The following is a 22,680-nucleotide window of genomic DNA, read 5'->3' as shown; positions in this document are numbered from 1 at the left end:
ATTTACACTCAAGTCCTATTTGTGCAATGTTTTGAAGATACACAGCACTGCAAGAGAGTTAAATGCTATTATTATTATTATCATTAATTATTATTATTATGAACTATGTATGGTGAGGAAAATGGACAGGGTTCTATTGCATTCTTCTTTTCAATTTTTGGCATTGCACTTTTCTTCAACAGAACTGACCCTGAACCAGTGGTAGGTGCAGATGGGACCATTATTTTTCACTGCTTCATTTATTTTGATTTAACAAATGGCTTCATTTTATTTCTTTCCTCATTCCTCTTTGTTCAGGGACAGTTTAGCCCTTCTGCAGGTCTTCAAAGGTGTACAAAGACAGAAGTAATGTGTAATGAGTTCTCCACTCACAATGCAGTCTCCCAGCCTGCCTTTGTGATCCATTCATAAATCTTTAAGTGAAGCTAAAACTAAATGAAAAAATACAGATTAGGATCTGGTGCACTTAATCTGTGAGCTGAATTTAGGCACCTAGCTTGAAAGCACAGGACAAGTAGGACAAGACAGTAGGATCTAATTTTCATGAATTAAGTAGCTCAGATTTTGGATGGGGAGAGGACCTCTACTTTCTTCTGCTTCTGAACATGCAGCAACATGAAATCCAAAATAGGAATGTGATGGGTACAGAAACAAATCATAGAATCATAGAATGATTTAAGTTGGAAGGGACCTTAAAGATCATCTCATTCTAACCCCCATGGGAAGCAAAACCTCCCACTAGACCAGGTTGCTCAAAGGCCCATCCAGCCTGGTCTTGAACTCTTCCAGGGATGGGGCACCCACAGCTTCTCTGAGCAACCTGTGCCAGTGCCTCACCACCCTCATAGTAAAGAATTTCTTCCTTATATCCAGTCTAAATCTCCCCTCTTTTAGTTCAAAGCCATTACCTGTTGACCTATCACTGCACCCCCTGACCCAGAGTCCCTCCCCAGCTCTCCTGCAGCCCCTCAGGCCCGGGCAGGCTGCTGGGAGGTCTCCCCGGCGCCTTCTCCTCCCCAGGCCCAACACCCCCAGCTCCCTCAGATGGCTCCAGAGCAGAGGGGCTCCAGCCTCTTCTCCTCCTCAGGGCCTCCTCTGGGCCCTCTCCAGCAGCTCCATGTCCTCCTGGTGCTGGGCCTGGAGCAGAGGGGGAGAATCCCCTCCCTCGTCAACCACAACCCCCAGGTCCTTCTCCTCAGGGCTGCTCTCCATCCATTCTCTGCCCAGCCTGTGCTTCTGCTTGGGATTGCCCCAGCCCAGATGCAGAACCTTGCCCTTGGCCTTGTTGAACCTCATGAGGTTACACAGGCCCACCTCGCAGGCCTGGCCAGGTCCCTCTGGATCTCATCCTTTCCCTCCAGCACATCGACAGCATCATGCAGCTTGGTGTCATCAGCAAACTTGCTGGGAGTTCACTTGATCCCACTATGTCATTGACAAGGATGTTAAACAGCGACGGTCCCAATACTGACCCTTGAGGAACACCACCCATCACTGATCTCCACTTGGACACTGAGCCGTTAAGTGCAGCTCTTTGAGTGCGACCATCCAGCCAGTGCTTTACCCACCAAGTGGTCCATCCATCAAATCCATGTCTCTCCAATGAAGAGGCAAGGATGTCGTGTGGGACACTGTGAAATGCTTTCCATTTGTCCAGGTAGATGCTATCAGTTGCTCTTCCCCTATCCACCAATGTTGTAACCCTGTTGTAGAAGGCCATCAGATTTGTCAGTATATCTGGCATGAAGCTGTTGTAAAATAAAAGGGTTAGGTGTTAGGTTGTCTTAATCATCAGAAGAAAACAAGCTTCCCATCAAGCTCTATGAATCTTGCATTTGTGGCTACACACTGGCCTTGCTTCAAAAAGACAAGTAACGAAAATGCTTCTTGAGGATATCCTCTTGTATGTAGGCTTGTATGTAGGATGTGCTTTAGAGATGTAGATCCTTTATTTTGTGGGATTTTTGGGATCCAGGTTTCAAACTTCCTGAGCTGGCATTTGATCTGAGGGCTAGCACACCAAAGGTGTGCGATGTGTTGGCACCAGCTCCTACCGCTTCAGATCAAATTATCTAGGAGGAGCAAAATGCTCTTCCTGGTCTTTTCCAGAGATTCATGTACACTGAACCCCACCATAGCCTGTAATGATTAGCAGTATCTTTTTTTTTACAGCAGGGTGGCTTTGAGGAACTTCACAGAATAAAGAGAATTATTTCTAAAGCATGATGGAAGGATGATTCTTACAGGAAGTGATGGAAAATAATTAATTAAAAAGGGGAAAAAAATGCAGAAAAACTTAATTTGTTGCTACTGCTCTTGTAATAGGCCATTTTGATCTTATATTAAAGGTACAGAAATAAATAGTGTCACAACAGATATGGAAGGCAAATTCTGCAGACCTATTTACTACAGAGCCAAGTGTCTTACTGCATATTCATCTATTTACTGCCTCGGATTCTTCTCTAATTCCTTTATTTTCAATATGATAATAGACTTTTCTCCATGCAGACTCATTGTTACCATGAAATAGAATTTGTCTACACACGATATGTTCGTATAACGTGTGAGGGCAGAATTCATCAAAACAATTGAACTGTGAGCAGTGATACCACTCAGTTGCTTTTTGCCTCTTTTATTCTCATCTTTCTGCATTAGAATTGTTAAATAGGAGCTGCTCTGCCAGAGTGTCAAAGAGTATCTTACAAAAGCAGTTGCCATAGTGTTATACCTGGATATGAATTCTTTTTATATCACTGGCACGGTAAGTGGTTATTTATTTGTACTTAGGCATATTTAATAGCTCTTAATTAGAAGGATGACAGAGTTTGAAGGAACATCTTGCCTAGCAGAGCTATTGCTCCCATTGTATCAGGTAAAGATCACATACAACTTTTTCAGATAACTTTTAAAAGAAAGTTATGAGAAGATAACTCCTTCTTTTCTCACTGCTTCCAAGAATCCCCAAACTGCCACTTCAGTTGTCACTTATACCCACAACACAACCTTCCTCTCCTCTTTCGGAACCCCTCCCACAAATGAAACTTCTTCCTGAAGACAGTAGGGGAAGATCTTCCCATTTAATTACCCTCATACCCCAAACCAGGAACGGAAGTTTCCCTCGTGCAGCACCACAGTCTTGGTCGGTGTGAGCTTTCTTCTTTTTTGTTGCTCTCGCCTTTCATATTCCTCAGCAGTGGTTTGAATGCTGGTCTTTTCCTGGCAGCTCTCTGGAGCAGAACATATTGCAGAAGGCAGGAGGAGCGCCTCAGCTGGGCTGTTACCTTGAGACTCAGCTGATTTCGTTCTATTCCTGGCTCCAAGGTTGACTTGGGTGACCTTCAGCTCTTCCTGCCTATTGTCCTCATTTTTTAAAAAAGGAATACTTTATCTTATCATATAAAGTGCTTTGAAATCTACAGCTATGTGGATTTTTCTGGTACTGAGTGTTGGAGGAAAGAGTAGGTAACAAGAGGAAATACATATTTTTTTCTTTAATTGCCTTTAGTAATAGAGTATTTCAACTGATGCATGTACATATTTATATATCTACATAGTTTTATTCAGCTGAAAATGAACCATGTATCAGAACATTCTACTTTAAACATCATTTTCAATCTCTGTTTTTAAATTCTGTTTTCTTTCTAGTCTTGTAGGATGCAGAAGTAAATACTTGAGTGTATTGTGTAAAATCTTCCTTGGGTACTTTTTAATTGTGCAAATTTAACAATAGGTGATGATACCTATATAGCCCCTTCCCCCTCTCCCCCAAGTCTGCTCTGGTTATTTAATGAAAAGAGGAAATTTAACCTGAAATACATTTTCAGACAAAGATTTTTACACTTCTGCAGAATGCAACTTGATGGCTTAGTTCTGTACTTGAATGTATTCTGCAGATGCACTAGCTTCATTGCAGTTAGTTTTCATTTGTAACAGAGCTACTGAGGAAAAGATCTGGATCTTCTCCCCAAAAGTCGCAGTATTTTCATATATTAAATATAAGAAAAATGTAGTTACAAAGGAAAAGTAACACATTTTTTTTCTCCTGCTGGAAGGTCTATGTCATATTCACTGTCTCCTTCATTAAAGACCTTTTATGAAAATTCCATATGAAAAAGATCCTTCTGCTGCAGAAATGTTCTAAAACACCTAATTCTCCTACAAAGGTTTTTTATTCCCCTAGAATTATTAAAAACACTATTTCTCTATCTCTTTAATTGAATGCAGCAGTATTGCGGTGCTCCAAGACAAGGTAAATCTTATTTCATTGTAAAACTACTACCTTGACATAACCAAAATAATAATAAAAAAGAACCTCAGGGAACAAAAAAAAAAATGAAGCCAGAAATTACTGCTTATGCAAGGGTGGTGTTAGTGGTTGTGCCATTCCCTTTTAAATAATTCCTCTCTAATTGGTAACCCAATGTAATGGGTAAGTGAACATATTTCACAGCAGCAGCTGTTGGATGTTCAATGACTGGAAAATACAGTGATGGTTAAGTGTATGGAGTACTCATCCCATCAGTAAGAGTAAGTTAATCATATACAATTCACTGAACAGTAGAGTTGCATTTGCAGAGCAGTGGGCTGCCTTTTAATTGTTGTAGGTCTTTTTCAATATCTTGCAGTATCTTTTGTCTCAGCTGTAGCAGTTTTGGTTGCATCCCTAAAACTGTCAGTCTTCCTTATTTTTGCAAGGGCCTAACAATTCCTCCTTCACAATGCAGCTTAAATTGGACCAGATGCTGCATCAATAGAACAGTCTGCCCATCTCAGAGGCATTAAGCCCAAAATTATTTAGAAAATTGAAGCCTTTAACATACTCTGGATTAATGTGATTAAGTAGAGCTTGCTTTAATTCATAGCCATCTATTCCTTTATTAATAGCCATTTCATCAACAGGAGCAGCACATATGGGTACAAGATGACTGAAAGTTAAATTGATTGCTGTAAGCCTGTAAGAAAAGCATTTAATGTTTCAATAATAACTGATGTAAGACTTCACTGTGGGGCATTTTAGATAGATTTAGACCAGCTTATAGACGCAGTATTTATTAACATCCTTTAATTTTTAATATAAGCTTGCTAAATGAAAGTCTTTTTTTTTTTTTTTTTTTTTTTTTTTTTTTTTTTTTTTATCCCTTCCTTAAGTCAGCATTTGATATACAAGATCAGTGTATTTATAAAGGAGAGGCTCTCATGTGAGTGATAACAGCTGGTCCAGGGCATAGTGGAGTCTAGACTTCTGTCAGGCTTAGGAAAAGATAAAATTTAACAGAGGTTAATTTTATATGAGCATACATAACCATACATCCTCCAACAACATACATCTCTGATCTTATAATCATTGCAGGTACTCAAAGAGTGTGTGCTAGCTTACATACCTATAATACACAGAGTCCATCATTCACACAGTTATACTCCATTTTTGAGTAGAACACATTTGGAGGGTTCATGTGGTCCTTATTTATTTTCCAGCCCAGTAATGATATATGTACTAATGTACACATGCACACATGTATAAAGAGAGGAGAGACATTAATAGTAGGTATTTTTAAGACTAATGAAAGAATTAAAATCAGTAAGTTGCTCTTCTAAATGAATTAGATTTTTTTTTATTTAAGTATTTGATTTTGGCAAGCTTATGATGTAGCCCTAAAGGAATGGGTACTTTTCAACAAAGTAACAAGACTGTCTCACAGGAAGGTAAACTGCTAATTAGATTGTCACAGTGTTTGTTAACAAATGTCATGGAAGAAATCAGAACAGGTAGATTGGAGTTGGAGAGGTTTTGTAGTCCAAAATACTACGGATAAGGCTTTACTGAATAGCATTTAAGAGATATAATATACATGTATATCTAGGAGTCTAGGTGACTAGCTTTTACTGCATGCCTGATTATTAGACCTTGGAAGTTAGAAGGGGTGAATCCAAAATGACATAACACATTGCATCCTCAGTTTGGGCAGAAGGCAGTCAAGGGAAACAACATGGCCCCAGCCAAGATGTTGACACTTATAGACATGGAGGTTAAAAGAACTTTCGATACTTCATAGAACCTCAGATATTTCATATTTACGTGTGTTTTGCAATGAAATTACAGGTATATATGGATGCTGAAAAACCTAAGTGGCTAGGAAGGTTTTATTATTATTATTATTTATATATATATATTTGTACATTGATGAATTAAATATGCCTGGGACCATTTTGTGGCACTGAGTCTGGCTCACAGCAGGTATTTGCCTGTTGAACTCTATTACCCTCCAGACCCAAATGGCTGCATCTCTGGGACACGATCCCTTACCTATAAGGGATCCTTTACCTATAAGTAAGATCCTTTACCTCACCTCCTTGTGAATTGCTCTTTTCATTCCCTCATCTGTGTTTTGGACCCTGGTAGCCAGACGCAGAGCACCAGGCCATCATGCTAAGGGGAGCACTCTGTGCTATGGGGGAGCCTGTGCTCCAGTGGAAGGCAAAAATGAAAGAAAGGTAAAAAATACCTCTGGCTAGTTTTATAGAGGGGCTGGGGGGGATCCTACTTGCTGAGCAGTTGAAGCTCCAAAGCGTAAGAGTTAAGTAGTCATTGCTTTTATGAGAGCTGGAAAGCGTTATGAGTGTTGGTTTTTACAAAAACGATGTTCTCTGTAAAGCTTGTACAGGACAGGAATGATGGGCAGAGACATAGGTTCATGGATTCACCACCATGTCCAACTCTGATGGCCTCCTGCAACTGCAGACCCCAGGATTCACCCCAGAACCTTGGATTAATGTATTTTAGGAAGATAGATAATATCAGGGATTTATCCTTCACAGTTAGGAAATGTCATCTTATTCTAGGTTGAATTTATGTAACTTGTGCTTTCAGCCACAGTCCTGTGCCTCTCTCCCTTAGCAAGCCTGGAAATCTCACAGAATGAGGAAAAACCTCTCCAAGGAGTGTTATCTGTAAGAAAGAAATACGTGCCCCTCATTGTGCCAGATTTGAAGTTATTAAATCCAAATAGATCTCACAGTTGTAGGTACAGTGCAATAAACTTAAATGTGAGCACAGTGATTCATATTATTTGAATATATGACTTTCTTGAGTTTTGTTTTTTAATAGATATTAATGATTGCTATTTTTTTCCCCTCATTGTCTTCTAAGTCCTTTTGGGCATCCAAACTAGGCGTTTCTTGTTGGAAGAATTAATATCAAGGCATACCAGTTTCATTTGAATTAAAATAATTTCTTTGCCTTTCTTAAATGCTCCCATTTAAATGGGAATTTCAGAAAGGATACAAGTGACCTGTAATTTAAAACTCTTGATTTGTGAGTGGTTGGATAGAAATAATGGATAGTCTAATACAATGAATGTTCATTAAGTTTAAGCAGGAGGTAAATGCTTTCACTGGTCTAATGTGAAGTACGACATTTACATTTTAGCAAAAATGGCAAAAATAATTTTGTTACGTGCAAGTAGCGGTATAAACAGTAAACTGTGTACTGAAGTCAATTTTAATTAATTTAATCAGTGGCTGAAATAAAGGTTGCTCTTATTGGTCTATTATGGCATAATTAATCATCAGTAATAATTCATTTTACATGGCTTCTTAAGGTTAAGCATTGGCACAGCCATTCATTAAAATTGGGGTGAGAATTAATAGTGTCTAAAGGGTTTGCCACAAAAAAAAAGGTGAAATATCTGCAAAGATTTATTAAAGGCTAATGATTGATCTACTTGCCTTTATTTTTAAAACCTGCTCTCAAATATGGGTCATGCAGCTGTAGAAATATATTAGCTGGTGTTTGATCTGTTTGCAGCGGTTAATGGTCTTTGTGCAACCTCTGACACTAGGTAGCATATTTTTCACGGTGTCCTTAAGAAGATCCTCGTCATCACTAAGTGGGGTTTTATGCTTCAGGGTGAGATTCTAGGGGTGAAAAATTCCCATTTACTGTAATCAGAAGTGAGATAGTCTAAAATGTTCGTGTAGCTTTAGGTGATGCTGGCCAAAGAACAAGCTGCCTCTTCGCATTGCAGGGATGTGCATGAGGAGGGCTGGGAAAAACAAACTTGTAGTCAAGGAATTGTTAATTCTTTCCAGCAGCTTTCGTTGGTGACAGGGCTTTTATTCTCTTATTTATACAGCACCTTGCATAGTGAGATGGCAGCCACAATTTGCAGTATAATATCTGGGCATTGTAATAACAAAATAAGGCAGTAAAGGGAGCAGATTTTGTTTTCTAGAAGGACAACCCATCGCTCCAGTGCACGCTCAGCAAGGTCCCCCCAGGAGTAGCTGTGATGGCAAGGAGCCCCTTGCCAATGTCACTGGTTTCTGTTTGTCATTATTAAAGAACACATTCTCCTGCATGTGCCTCAACACCTTTTACAGTTAGTGGAGAACAACTTGTGGTTCCCTGCAGTTGGACCAAGAGCTAGCTGCCTGGAGCCAGCTGGTAGAACATCTTCTGGCTACCACGCTCTGCCATCGTTTGTCAAGAAGCTTTGTGATGTTGAACATCAGACCAGGTACACTGGTCTGTGTTTAACTTCTGTGTTTAACCTAAAGCTGTAGTAGCTAACGTTTTCGGTGAGTCCTTGGCTCATCCTTTTCCTTCTCTTTGTCTCATGGTTCTTCTTTACCAGTTCTCAGCCAGTTCTCTCTTCTGCTTTCAAACTCATTTGATTGTCCTCCTTGTAAGTCCTTGAAATATCTTTTTTATCAGACAGACTACCAACTTTCTCATTTGCATTCACCTTTCTCACCGTTCAGAGACACTTATACCACCCACCACCGAATTATTGACCTGTCTCTGACCTCACTGTAATTTTTAGTACTTATACCGGGCAAATTTTAGCTCCCTCCCTCAATAGTCCTTCAGGAGCATCACTTTAAGATAGGCAATACCATAGTTTATGTCTGAAATAAATAGGATTTCAAAAGCTCTTAAAGGGAAGGTATAGTTTCGCCAAGGCACTGGAAAAGAAGTAATTTTCATGCTTTCGGTTAGAGATTTTTTTTTTCTTGATCGTTAAGGTACTTCTCTGCAGTTCCCCTGTCATGTCTGTGTTCTGCTTTCATTTTGGAGGATGCTCTGTTTTGCCTCTTTTCCAGTCACTGGTCTTCCATCAGTCCTGTATGGTATATCCAACAGAATAACATGATTTTTTGTAATTATCGAGCTGCTGGTAATGACCATCAGCTACACCTCATGTCTGCTTGCTCAGTTCTTCCCAGCATTCTCATAGCTGCATTCTAGATAAGTAAACTGTCAACATTTTATCTTTTTAGCCTCTTATTCACTTGTAGTTTGTTTCTGCTAAAGACTTTTGCAGAAAACAGGTTGCTTGGCCATTTTTAGAACTTTCTGGAATTCTGTTGTTACCTTTCGTGGACTTAAAAGTGCTTGTCTAAAGCCTTTGGCTAGTATAAATTAATTCTGAATTTCCATCCCAGTACTTTTTTCCCTGGAAACCCTCTGAATGTCTGTCTGTCATCACCAAGGTCTCTGCTCTGTTGCTGCCTCTTTTCAGTTTGATGTCTGTGAGAGGTCTCTGGTGAAACCAGGTTGCCTGAATTGTTTTTGCGTGTTTGTTTGGGGGAAATAATGATCCCAATCATATTTATGTATATCATATAACTGTCAGATCAGTTTAAGAATAGTTATATATGAAAGAGAAGCGTTCAGAGTACTAATACTGCAGTCTATCTTTTTTCTTTATTGTTATTTTTTTCATTCCAGCCTGCAATTCTCAGGTATTAAGCATTTAGATATGTGCAGCTTTCTTCCGAGGGCTATGTTGTTGTTCAGATTCACAAAGAGTGAGAATTGGCATATTTCAGAAATCTAACCTTGTATTCAGAGAACTCCTCGGAGTACTAACCTCTTACTGAAATCACTCTAGAGAGAAAAAGGATAAAACAACCATTTTTGTTATTCTAGTGGAATAGAATAAATCTTGTTTCTTACTTTTTATCTTCCAGATTATTTAACATTTTCCAACTCCTTACACGGAACTTGCTATAAATAAATGTCCCTAGGCATTCTATTTATCTCCATTTATTCCTCTTTAAAGTTCTCAATCCATGGTATATTCTTCACATTTCTGTAATTCTTTTCCTTCCATTATGTCCATTTATTTAAGCAAATCCTGTGGATTGCATAACTCCAGTACAGAGCCTTTGCAGATAAAAGCTGTATTTTTTTTTTCCAAAAAATCTGTATTTTCTGCTAAATTGACACGAGAAAAAATATTCCCATTACAGACTGAAGTTGGATCCCAGTACTGAGTCTGGGCATTTTATTGAGATCTACCTTTTCCACTTTTTTATCTCTGCTTTTTCAGTACTGCAGCACAGACCTGATCTGAGTTTCGTGAATATTTTTGTGAACAAATCTCTCATTAAGATTCTTTTCTGGAGACTTGGGTCTTTATAGCTGCTTACTCCTGATCCTGCTCACAGCTGTCCTGGAACATCACCCCCTTCCCAACCAGGGTATTTTTGGTTTCCATTGACCTTTTCAGGAACAAGTCATAATTGAAACAAACAAGTAAAGCTTTATATGAGACAGCAGCACTCAGGCTTTTGAAGACTTACTCTTTGGCTTTTTTAAACACAAGCTTTTTTCTAGCTTTAGGAACTACAAGAAATATAAATATTCAGGCAAATTAAAATATGATCTGGAAATAATGGCTTCAGATTCCTAATCATAGAATCACAGCAGTCTGTGCCACCAGGATGGGCTCTGGAAAGTTCCTCATATTGTTCCTTGCCCTCTGTGGTCAGCTCTCTATCCCTGGCTGGTTCAGCGGTCAGAAGGTTCCTGCTCTTCAAAGACTTGGTCTTTGTGTCTCCGCCTATTGGATCTTTCAGGGGATTGTATTAACATTTGGTTTATTCCCTGTTTTTTAAGGAAAATTTCAATGTTCCAACAATCTTGCCTCATTTTGCAGTCATCTTCTAGTCCTGTGGTACTTCACTTTGCATGCTCTTCGTGTTATGACTCTGGATTGTCTTTGATCAGAGAAGGCCGAGACACAAGTCCCGAGGAGACTCTCTGACTTCTATTCCACCAAGGCAGTAACTGAGGAAATATTTTAATAATCACTCAGGATTCAGTCATTATACCTAATTCTATTTCTGAAATCATCACCTGGAGCCAACTTCATATCTTACAAACAAAATCCTGAGGGACACATTAGGTTATTTGCTTAAGGTGACACAGGGGATCTATGGCTGGACCAAAACTGAGCCAGACAGCTGCAACTTGTACCTGTGGATTTCACAATAAAATAAATATGGAGGAATTATTTAGTTGCTTGAACAGACAGACATTTAGATGCTGTAAGTGATCAGAGCCATACAGGCAGGGCTGACAAATTGTCACTGGGCCTCTAGGAGACCTTCTGCCTTCTGGAGCAGCAGCTGAAGTCCAGATGATTTGTCCAAAGTCATCTCAAATAAACTAGATGCCTTTGTGGTACAACTGAACTAGTGGTAGTAATCTTAATTTCATCTAGTTGAAGATAACATCCTTTTTATTGAGCTTGTTAGAAACAATTAGTGTACTGGAAATGGAAGGTAGTATAGCCAAACTATTACCATATGAAATTCTTACCTGAATTAAAATTGCATCATCGTATGTATTCCACACATCATGGCATAACTGATTTTTTTTATTATTATCAAAGCATGGTAATATTGCTTCCCTTTGCCCAACACTAAATATTGGTATTAGGTAAGGCTGTGCACTTGGGTTTTTAAATGAATAAAAATGCTGTTGGCAGAGCTTATAGTTTTCAAATAAATTACGTTGCATGTTTGGAAAATTAATTATGAAGAACACAATGTATTAGCGGGTTTTGCTCTGCAAAATGGGGATAATGGAATCAAAATTTAGAAAGTACTTTGAAGTCTTCAGGACAAAGGCATGGTGCAACTGTGACGTAGTGTTAATCTTTTATCCTCAAAGTTTTTCATGCCCATGGATAACAGGATATATTTCCTGGGCTGGTCTTTATTCACTGTGTTTATCTATTATGATAAAAAACGTCAACATCATCTCATTAATTTAATTTTTCAAAGGAGCTTTGCAATGAGACTAGCTTCTGAGCTATTAAATTCATAACTGTGTGACAGCAGAAACCAATGAGACCAGACATAGACTAAAGTTGCATGGAATGGGATAATGAATCTTGGGTTTCAGTTACTGGCCAAAGTTGGAGCTGCAGTTCAGCTCGGGTCCTGTTCACATAGCAAAGGGCAATGCGTTTAGGTTGGATGCCCCAAAGTCTTACACTGCTGTGCTCTGTTCCCAGTTCTCTTCTATTTCCTTGCATTTTTTTTTCTGTTGTCCAGGAGTGTCCTTTATACATAACACTATGTATATCGATCAACATATATCATTGTAATAATATGTATATCAATGAATGAGTGAATGTGATTATTGTTTATAAAAAGCATATATATGAATTAAAAAGTCTTTTATGGTATTCCAGTATGACGCAAACTTGGTACAGGAGCCTCATTATATTTCTTAAAAGGCATATTCCTACCTCACAGAATCACAGAATCACAGAATTTCTAGGTTGGAAGAGACCTCAAGATCATCGAGTCCAACCTCTGACCAAACACTAACAGTCCCCACTAAACCATATCCCTAAGCTCTACATCTAAACGTCTTTTAAAGACTTCCAGGGATGGTGACTCCACCACTTCCCTGGGCAGCCTGTTCCAATGTCTAACAACCCTTTCGGTAAAGAAGTTCTTCCTAATATCTAACCTAAAACTCCCCTGGCTCAACTTAAGCCCATTCCCCCTCGTCCTGTCACCAGGCACGTGGGAGAACAAACCAACCCCCACCTCGCTACAGCCTCCCTTGAGGTACCTATAGAGAGCGATCTGATCTCATAGGCACAAATGTGCCAGATAAGGAATGAATTCAAAAGCAGCAAATGAGCAGGGTTGTAGAATACAACGACTTAAGTTCTGAAAGACAACATTTTTTCTTCTGAGGAGGCTAAATTCACTTAGTCCAAAGTATCCAGTAAAAACCTAAGCTGAGCAGTTTAAGATTGAATTCTCCCCAAACACAGAATCTAAAATTACAGCCCATTAAATCTTTCCTGAAATATGAATAATTTTAATCAGAGGAGTACTTTTGCATTTGTGATGTGTTTCCAGAGTCAGGACTAGAATTTTTTACCTAAAGCAAACAAACAAACAAAGAAAAAACTTTCCAGGAATTTCGATTTCTCTTAGTGATGTTACTCTGTTGATGGCTGGCTCATCACATGAGGACATATTTTTTCCTAATGAGACTCTCTGTTAAAAAGTGGAATTCTTTCTTCCTTTTTTTCTGGATATATATATTTTTAATGTATTACTGTTTATTATCTAATACAGGGCAGAGAAGAAGACACATAATGCAACAACTTTGAGGAATGTCAAAGTAAAGGGTGATAAAATCAAAGAAGATTCTTGTATTTATCACAGCATGAGTGAGGGAAACAAATCTATTGTGGATTTTAGCTCCTCTTATAAATATCATCTAAACAAAAGATGAAGTGTTAACATACATTTAAAGCAAAACTGTGTATTGTGTTGTTATGAAGGCTTAGGAACAAGGTTTTCTTGTGCTTTCTTTGAGGAGGTGGAAATAAATTTATTTGTAATGAAAAATGATGGACTCTATCTTGTTATAGCCTTCCATGGCTTGGATCCTAGTCTAGGAAAGAAAATTGAATGATTTGTACTGTTTTATGCTATTGAGTGTTTCAGTCCCAGACAGGAAAATGACACATCTCCCACATATATTTTGAAGATATTCAGTGACAGTTTTCAAAGCCACCTGTCTTCTGTGCAATATCTTCATTGTGTGTTCATATGACCATATTTTTGACCTTCTTTCATTTTTACTTTTTTTTTTTTTTTTTTTTTAATAACTGTGCAAACCGCTTTTCATGAGATATATTGCATTTTTTTTTGGTATTTGAAAATGTATGAAATAGATTTTTGTTTCCAAGAGCAAAGTTTTTGTTAGAGCAATGGTTATTTTAGCATGCCATTTTACAGAAAGCTCACATATAAACCAGTTATGCCTGAACTCCTGACTCCACAGCAGTGTAAGATGCTGTAGAGAATATGAGGTTGCTGCTAGTTATGAGGCTAGGGTTCTGTAATTCCCATTACTTCTTCCATATTTTATCTTTCATTTTATTACTTAACTTTGTAATTAATGTGTCCTAACCTAAAGCCAGCATTTCTCACTCTAAGATGTGCACAACCATTTGTTTTGTTCTATATTCACCCAGTGTAGTGTTTAGTGTCACACAGGCTAGATGTTAGAAGCCTGGCATTGCACTTCCATGGTGCCAAGTATAACTGGTTTGTCAGTAAACATAATTTATTGATATGTAAAGGCTCTGTCCATCTAATGTGTAAGCTTAGGGTTAAATTTGAGCTTTTAAATAAGAATTTTGTAAAAGTGGCAGTAAGGTAGGTGTCTTTCTGCTCCCAACACTAGCTGAAAGATGTTAACTCACCTATATAAAGATAATATAGAAATTGTAGTTAGGTTATAGTCTACTTCATCGACCATGATGAAAAGAAGATAATACGGAAGCCCCGATTCTTTGTGCAGTTTGGAATAGAAAGGCTTTATTAAAGTTAAGTGAACAAAGGAAAAGAGGGGCAATTCACTCATATATTCACAGCATTTAAGGCTGGTAAGGGCTCACTGCATTATTTAATTTGATATCTTTTATATCATAGACCATTACATTTTATCCATTTACTATTTTATTAAGCTGTATAACTTTTTCCTTTAAGTTTAACAGGTATTTGTCTGAGCATCTCTCCCAGAATGAAATCTGACTTCATTTGAAAGTATCAGGAGATGAGGAATAAACCACTTCCCTTGGTTTATAAGACATAGGTATATAGGAACACTGAATGGTCAAATGGCGTAATTCAGTGGTGTAATGTTTTGTAGCAGATAATAATCTTCAGTATTAAAAATATGTGCCTGCTTGTCCATTTGAATTTCCCTGGTTTCAGCTCCTACCACTGGCTCTTGATGCCTTTTCCTTTCTTGTTCAAAGACCCTCAGTCATTCTCTTCCTGGGAAGATGCTTATATCCTTTAATCAAAAACCTCTAGATTTTCTTTTTGAAAGCTAAACATTTCATGCCTTTTGAGGCTGTCACTGATATCATTTTTGAGGGTCTAGTTAATGTCAGGATTGATCTCACCAGTGCTCTTCCAACCAACATCATTTTTACTTAGGCATCCCAATGCAGGCACTATGTTTTTTAACATTGCAAAAGAATTCTATATTTACTTGCTTGTCTACTGCCACCCTTGCACTTTCCTCTAAGATTGTTCCCTGTTTGCAGATGTGGTGTGTGTCACTTGTTCCCATAAGTACAATTTTAAATATGACTCTTTTTAACACATTTTTGATTGAATGGGCCCAGCACTGCAAGTGATCACTTTCTCAGACCATCCTATCAGCCTCCTCATCTGAGTTACCAACAGATTTTGGAAGTTGAGACTTTTTATTTCTTTAAAATTACTGATGAAAGCAACAGGCTTTGTACCAGTCCCTGCAGAGCACAGATAAAAATGCTCCAATTCAATGCGCGTTCCCTTTAGACAATTTTTTTAGAACTGTCATTTAGACAATTCTTAATCCATTTAACACGTGCACTATTGATATTGTATGGTGCTAATTTTTTAATCAGACTGTCATGAAGTAATAAGTCAAATGCATTAATAAAGTCTAAGTCTATTACATCCATGCTATTACATTCCACATTTATTACAACTAGACTTGTAATTTCATCAGAGAATGAAATCAAGTTTGGCTGACAAGACCTATATTCCATGCAACCATGTTGACTGGCATTAATTATATGCCTATCTTCAACATTTTCTCTTCAGTTGAATGTCATATGAGATGTTCTGTTCTATTGTCCAGGAAAAATGTCAGACTAATCCTTAAGGCAATGCTGCTCATCCAGTTCATTGATCTCTGCTGTGCAATACAACTCAACCAGGGATAACCTGTATCACACATCGCAACCAGACTGCTGTAGAAATCAGGTGTTCCTCCCAACACACATGGTAAAGAAGCTTTCCACTGACATCTGTGAGAAATCACTGGAATATTTTTTGAAGATGAGGTTCCTTTTGAATGAAATTAAATCCGAATATACTCTCCTGGAGCACGCTTTCTGCACTCCAGCTGTGAATGGCATTCAGTCCACTGAAGTGAGTCTGGTGTGGTAATCCCTCCTGAAGGCCTGGTAGTGTGGACATTTGCTGGTAGAGTGGACTTTCAGCCTAATGAGGACCTAACGTATACAGACAGTAAACAAGATAGTAAAGTTTTGCTGTCTCCTTTTGTACTACAGGCTATAAAAATTTATTTTATTATATTTTTTAATGTGTTCTTCAATGTAGAATTGAAGGAGGGAGGGTCAGTCAAGAAGGTGTTGCTGGTCCCCAAGCTTCCGTGCTATGAGGAGAGGCTGCGAGAGCTGGGGCTGCTGGGCCTGGAGCAGAGGAGGCTCCGGGGGAGCTCCCCCATGGCCGTCAGTACCCGCAGGGAGGTGCGGAGAGGCCGGAGCCGGGCTCTGCTCAGCGGTGCCCAGGGCCAGGCCCAGAGGCCCCGGGCCCAGCCTGGAGCCCCGGCGGCTCCCCCTGCCCCTCAGGCAGCACTGCTGGGGCCAGGGGTGCCGGAGCCCTGGCACAGGCTGCCCCAAGAGGGGCCGGGGGATGCTCCTGGGAGAGCTCCCCGAGCCCAGGCACGTGGGGCTGGGCACCCTGCTGGGGCAGAGGGGGACAGGGGCACCCAAAGGTGCCCCCAGCCCCAGCTATCCTGGGAGCCTGCAGTTCTGTAACAAAGTGAGGGTAACAGTGGTTTTGCTGCTGACAGGGCTCACTTCTTCACTTTCACCAATTTTCACTGTGGCCTTTATTCTCTTTATTTTGATACCACAGAGTAAAAAACTTGGTAACTGTGATAGTCACCAGAAATACATTTCACAGTAGACTCATTGTTCCATTAGCAAATTTTTTCTTCTGAAGTTTTCATTTACTGTGTCATTCATCTGCCCTATCCTAAAACAAATAGATAAACTTTTAGAAAATTGTCTCTTCAGATGTACGTATCACCTTGTAGCTGTAGTATGTGCTACCTTCTGTAGGCATTAGAAGTGGCCTTGGTTCTTGAGATCTTTTTCAGGCAAGAAGTTTCTAGCAGTTAAACCCAAGTTTATTTAGATTAACAACTGCAGAGTTGGCCCATGGTCATAAACTGGTTTCTTGCTGTATAGGACTGACATATATTTTAGCACAGCTGTATAAAACAGTGTGGATCACACCGAGAAAGTAAAGCATTATGTTTTGTAAAGCAGTGAATCAGAAACTCACAGTGGATAACGAGCCAAACATAATCTCTTATTTCAATGCTGACAAAGTCATTAGTGTTTTGGGAAACATAAAGAAAGTGAAAAAACAGTAGCCACATGTTTGTGCCATTTTATACCTGATATATTTTATTGTTATCTTCTAAACAATAGGAAAATCACCCCAAAAGCTGAATAGTGGCCAGGAAACAATGAGTTGCAGAAGGAACATGCAGGGGCTGGCTGCTTACCATCTCTTCACGCTGAACAACCAGGGGTTTTTCAGATTACTAAATACAAGCCTGCTCCAGAGAAATTCCCTGGTCTGTGTTAGCTGCGAAGTCAAATAATATTGCCATAAAGGACCCTTCTTCTCTTAAAAAACCTGTTGGTGTGTGGTTATTTCCATTCTTTTCACCTTCATTACTTTGAAGGTAAAAAAGTAAAAGTTTAAAAAAAAAAAAAAGAAAAGATATAAAGATCCCCAGGCTGTGGGTTCTCAGTGTGTTCGTGTCTAACCTGTTTGTTTATTTAGCACACTGATATTTTACAGAGAAGCTGGAGATGTTATTAGCGATATCTACAAAATAAAAATTCCCAGGGTGGTTTGGAGAAGCAGGGCCTATTACTTTTTCATGTAATACTTTGCATATTCACTAGGGCCTAGGCTTTAGCTAGCACAAATAGTTTCAGCTCCAAAATCGATAAGCTCTGGAATGTGCGTCAGCTGAAAATCTGCTGCCCGTTCCTTTCAGTTATATTTAGACATTTACATTTGTGTCAGAAAATATGAAGCTGATGAAGAGTGTGTTGCACAAAAAGGGAAAACTATAGACAAGAGCACAAGCTGAGAGTCCAGTTCTTAGCTTTAGCATTTGGGCTGCAATCACCTCGAAGCCAAAGTGCTTGAGCCATAAAGGTGCTGCCTACAGAATATAGGGACTGAGGGGCATGGGTTGCCCACAGACATATGTCCAAGCAGTGGTTCATCCCAGCTGCTCACTGGGGATTTTTCATGGCCAGAATTCTGGTCTGGGGATTGAGTGAGCCAGCACTGGGCTGGTACCATGCTAACCATTTAGCAGTGTGGGTGAAGAAATCCCAGCATCTGTGCCTGTGCCTTGGTGGGATTTATTGTTATGGAGCCATGGTGGAGTTGGCAGCAACCAGCTGGGTTCCTGGATTACCTGTTTTGTGTGGGAAGAGATGGATGCTTCAAAATGGGTGGCACATCTGCTATTGCTTGTAGGAAAGCATTTAGAAACCTCTCTAGGAGCCTGGTAGCTTTGCCCTTTGCCAAGCTATGGTGCCTCCTGCTTTTCAGGATTTAAAACCATGTAGAGCATCTCCTGGATTTAGGCCCCTTATTTCATTGGGTTAAGAGACACAGCCCTTTTTATTAAATAAGTGGGACACGAGGGAATAGTTTAGGCATTGGTTGAACTTTCTAACCTAATTCAGCCAGGGCTGGACTAGCTGGAGAGGCCCATGTGCCACGTGGCAGCACCATAGCAGCTGGGTGGCTGGGTATTCACAGGTGAAGTGCTCCGCAGCCAGCCCTTTGAAGTTGTTCCACTTTGCAGGAAATAATTAAATGCTTACTGGATGCAGCAACTTGAAAAGAATGAGCTCGCCTCTATAATCCGTTGGCTTGGGCACTCACCTGGGAGATGATTAAGAAGGTGAAAATCTAAACACTATTAGGAAGAAAAAAATTGAAAAGAAGCACCGATGTGTCACTCAGATGTCTTTTTTGCACTGCTCTTTACAGGAACGTTTTTGCCAGAGTTTGAATCCCCACTGAAAGAGCTCACTGTAGCTAATCCTCTGAGAGTGGCTATGTTTTCTAAGTGGGAAATGGATATAGGATAAACAGACAATCTGCTGTTGGCACACAGCCCTCTCTGCTATGGTGTAATAAAGTCCTATCATCTGCAGCGAGGTTCTTCTATGGCTAAGCTCCTTCTAAAGCTGAAGGAGAACTCAGCACCATAACTGGAAATCCGATAATGGCACCTATAAATAAAGGATTTATATTTGCCCATTTAACAGCAAATCAAATTATAGTGAGTGATTCAATAAATTATTGAAAAAACATGGTTCAAAGTTTGAGCTTTTTTGAGAGGAGGCTTCTAGAAATATTCATACTTGTTAAAACTTTTGGAACTTAAAATGAAGCATGCTTTTACTGTGGAACATTAAAAATCAGCTAATTAAAACCAATAGGTGATCTGAGGACACCATGACTCTGACTTAATATAAATGAACGTTTCATGATAAATTCTGAGAGCTGAATATTACTGAGAGAATAGCGTCCATCACTGATCAGTTTAAATTGTCTCAGCTGTTCAGTGTTAGCTGGTTCAATTTCTTGTTGAAAAACGTACAGCTTTTTTGAGACTAAGTGGGTTTATTGTTTTTCTTTGATTACTGCCTCTTAATTTTAAGAAATCTTACAAAGAAGATTTGATTAGAATTTTATTTTATTTTATTTTACAATACAGAGGAGTGGTTAGATCTTTTCATCTCTGCTCTGTTCTTTTGGTGCTGCAGTGTACCAAATGTGTGAAATCCAAACTAAAATGTGATCGTTCTGTTTTTGTAGTCAAACTTAAGCCTAATGCAAAAAGTGAACTAAGAAGGCAAAGAGGGAGAGCCCAATGTTGGTTTATTTTTGTCACTTTTGCTGCAACTGAGTTGTGTTCAGCACCAGTGGGCTACCAGTTTCCATGTGCTGCTTAGGGTAACGTTGGGCTATCTGTTAATTCTTTGTTGTAAAGCACATTGTACCTGCAGAGAGATTGTGCCTTTTCTTTTCCTCTGTCCCCGATACTATTTTCTATCCATGCTTCTTCCAGGAAAGCTTGTGGTTAATCTGTCCCAGATGAAGCCTTTTACCTCTCTGTTTGCTCACGTGTACCCAGTTGATTGGTATGGTTTCGACTAAAATTGTTGGGAAGTAGGAGTGCTCACCACAAATGACAAAGATTGTTCTTAATAGAAATAGCCATGCCATATTCTGAAAGAAAATCCACTAGGTAGTGGAAAAGCTTTGAGGAAAATTAAAGGTGGATCTGATAAGACTAGCAGGTATTAGCTCCTTGCTTTTCCTCCGAGAACGAATATTGATTTTAAATATGCTCTAGGTTCTAACAGTCTGTTAGCCACACATCTGAGGATTTTTTTTTTCTTGAGGTCAGGCTATAGTTCTTGGAGCAGCACTGTTATTTCCTTATTCAGAGGAAAAGAAGAAAGCTGATTCTTTGAACTTCTGGATTAGTCAGAGCAGACAGTGTTGACAAGATGTAATTGCTGCTTCAACTGAGAGGAAAGGTAATGCCTCTGTTGTTTTGAAGTTCTTGAAGAAACTCTCTTGTGATCTAAAGCTACTCATCTTAGACAAGCAATTTGCTCCTGAGTGGTAAGAACCTTTCATAAGGTTCACATTGGCTTAAAAAAAAAAATGAAGTCAGAAGCCACTCCTTAATCTCTTTTTAGTTACAGAAAGTAGGTTTGCCAAAGCTGGACAAACCACTGTCCATTTGCTCTCCTGCTTTATCTCAAGCAACAACAAAATTCCCAACCTGGTCTTCATCTAAGGCAAAATACATTATCTCCCCTGGTAATCTATAACCAAAACCACGGTCTACTTCAAGCCATGGAATCTGGAATAAGTTCCTTCCCTGACCTATACTGGCCATCAGTTCACACCATAATATAGAAAGACCATTTCACTTTATTATCAAGCGAATTACCTATGACTTTTACTTTTATTCTACTAAATGTATGATCCCTTTCTGTTAACCTGCATTCAAAATTTGCCTTCAGATGATGAGTTGCTAACATTGTCTTCAATAGGCATGTGAAAGAGGAATTGGGCCATTGTTTGCCTGGACATTATTCTGGTGGACATGGTGACATGGCTTTAGCTACAGGTTACATATAACTCATCTGTTTTTGCCTTTCAATCTCACTGAGCCTATTTTTGTTGTGTTGTGAAGCACACTAGGTAGAAAGCAATATGATTTTGTCAAAATTTTCTTTACAGGTATCCCAGATGTCTCCCCTTTTACTCCTCTGTGTTCTAGGCTAAATTTAATCCTACTCTTTTAAATCACTTTTGATTGCCAGCCCACCCCTCTGGGCCTCATTTAAGTTTTCTTCATTTCATCTGGCCCAATTAACTGATAAAATGCTGTCATACTTTTCCCTGATACATCTCTTTAATATGTCCTAGCATCTTTTTTATTTCTTTCTTTCCACTATTTTTTTTTCCAAATTTCTCTTGGTACCAAATTGGTATTTTCACTGAACACTCTTAGTTACTCATAGACTCTGATTTTTCTTACATGGTGACAGCTAATTCAGAACCCATCAGTGGGCTAGATTCAGCTGGTTGTTGCACTGCATGAAATTCCAGACAATTCTATTGAAGTCAGTTGAGTAAAACCAAAATTTATGCCAGTGTAAATGAAATCAAAACCTGGCATAGTTTGAGCAAGTAGTCAATTATATCCCCACCAACAAGCAAATCTCGCTGTCCAGTTTACTTTTGTTGAATATTTCCTTGTTATGATTTAAATGGAGAATAGGATATATATTTTCTTCCCACTCATGGAGTTATTACGACACCCGAAAATGCCTACATTTATAAACTCTTCATGTGTGCTTTTGAAGCACTTGGTACCGTGGACTCACCCTGCGATGTCTGAGTACTCATCAATCTAACTTAATTATAACTGAAGAAAATTATGTGGCCAGATCGTTTATATTTTATGAAGCTGGATCTTTTAATAATATTATGTGTTTAGAAAGATAAAGAATGAAAGAATCTGAACCATAAGACAACTGAAAAATAGGAATAATGTATTCAAATGTGATCTAATACCTGATGATCTTGCTTGAACTCATCTGCTGTCATAAAGTTCAGTCAGGCTCTTTAACTCTTTTCAAAGCCCGTTGGCATCAGTAGGTTGGATGATGTGAAAGTTTTGATTTTTCTGTGTGTGATCTTGTGTAAACACACTCTTGAAATTTGTTTTTATAAACAATTATTTTATCCATATCTCAGCTCATGGCAGGAGAAGCCCAGTTTCCTACGATAAAGACAATGTAGATGTCTAAGTTATAGATGTATATGTATAATTATGTATAATGGTTGAAGATGTAGATATATAATTCTTATTTTAATGTTCCATTTAGAATAGTTAATAATATTTAAAAAGTTTTCAGGTACAAATATTTAAGAACTATTCATTTTTTTTTCCTGAAAGTTGAC

The 22,680-nt window shown here is 38.9% G+C and overlaps 1 protein-coding gene across 3 annotated transcripts in view; it reads left to right on the top strand.

Annotated features, from left to right (window-relative positions):
- MSRA (methionine sulfoxide reductase A) overlaps nucleotides 1–22,680 on the top strand; it is a 270,384-nt gene that overhangs the window by 141,587 nt on the left and 106,117 nt on the right. The window lies entirely within an intron of this gene.

This window comes from Aythya marila (assembly GCF_965140915.1).
Source record: "Aythya marila genome assembly, chromosome: 3".
Classification (NCBI taxonomy): Eukaryota; Metazoa; Chordata; class Aves; order Anseriformes; family Anatidae; genus Aythya; species Aythya marila.
The sequence above is the reverse complement of the archived record's forward strand: the minus strand, read 5'-3'. Positions and strand labels throughout refer to the sequence as shown.